This window comes from Sphaeroforma arctica (genome assembly GCF_001186125.1).
Source record: "Sphaeroforma arctica JP610 unplaced genomic scaffold supercont1.8079, whole genome shotgun sequence".
Lineage (NCBI taxonomy): Eukaryota > Ichthyosporea > Ichthyophonida > Sphaeroforma > Sphaeroforma arctica.
The window spans coordinates 1-1,300 of NW_014032479.1; the positions used below are offsets into that span (position 1 = coordinate 1).

Sequence of the window (1,300 nt, forward strand, 5' to 3'; positions counted from 1 at the left end):
TCCAAAATGTATGAATGTAAATACATGTGTGTGTGTGTGTGTGTGTGCTCAACTATACAATGCACGTTTATATGGCGATACTTGTATCACGGCATCTGGCGATTGTTGAACACCGCATTACATCTTGACGCTTTCTCGTTTGCCAGGGCGAGCCTATGGATTATATCGAAGTGGTGGGTAGAGGGAAGACGATCACAGTGGCATCGCTGCCCTTCGTGGCCGTGCCCACCACAGCAGGGACTGGTGCGGAAGTCACTAAGAATGGAGTTTTGGCGTCAACTGAACACAACGTGAAGGCATCGATTAGGTGAGTGGGTCTGAGTCTTATAGTCTCTTTCTGCTGCTGCCCATAAACCAGACGAACACCAATGCCTGTTGGTGATATCGGCGCTGGCGGTGTATTTAATTCACGTGTGGTCTCTGATGAGTGGCGTAGTGTATGTAAAACTGTGCACACGGTGGAAGCCCTGGCGACAAGCGAGATGTGCAACAGTCTCTCAAAAGCGACTGATTGTCTGTGCAGCATTTAAATATGAACAGTATCTGCGAGGCCACTCGACAACTCATGTCCATGATTCCATCCGTTGCATCGCAGGGCCTCTACCATGATACCGACTGTCGCAGTCGTGGATCCCTTACTGGTAAGTGTTGTCGCTTTCTTTATCTATATTTCTTTCAGCACAGGATTAGCTGCAACTTCTAGTGTCACTGTACACATCACACGGCGTTTATTGCGTGCGTTAAATGAATATATATTCCATCTAGCATACTGATGGTCTCAGATATTGCACATACTTCACAATTCACCCGTTTCAATCCGTTCTCAGACTGTCTCGATGCCCCCGAGTGTGACCGCAGCCACCGGCCTGGACGCCCTCACACAGAATTTGGAACCGTTCCTCTCCGTGCTCGCAAATCCGCTGACTGATGCTATTGCACTTCAAGGTGTCAAATATGGGGCTAAGTATGTTGGTTAAAACTCGGGATTTTGTCGTATTGTTTATCGCGCAAAAGAGATATATAGGGACACGTATGTGCCATGTCGCTCGTGAGTACTATATACTCAGAGCAGTTAACTGTGTAAATCTGTGTGTTCATTTATAGTCGTGATTCATTTAATCACGCTTTGGTTTTCTAGTGAGTGATGTCTCTTACGTTCAGCATGGAGTTTTTTATCATTCAATCAAAAGAGTTAAGAATGGATTCATCTGTACTATTTTCCACTGATGGGTGCATGTATCTAGTACGTTCATAATTGTCAATATATATATTTATATATGTGTGTATATATATATATATC

General features: G+C 44.6%; 1 pseudogene across 1 annotated transcript; it reads left to right on the top strand.

The window, feature by feature from the left end:
- Positions 1-155: 155 nt before the first annotated feature.
- Positions 156-307, top strand: SARC_16440 (hypothetical protein; annotated as a pseudogene; the record flags this gene model as incomplete). Its single annotated transcript has 1 exon — positions 156-307.
- Positions 308-1,300: the final 993 nt, after the last annotated feature.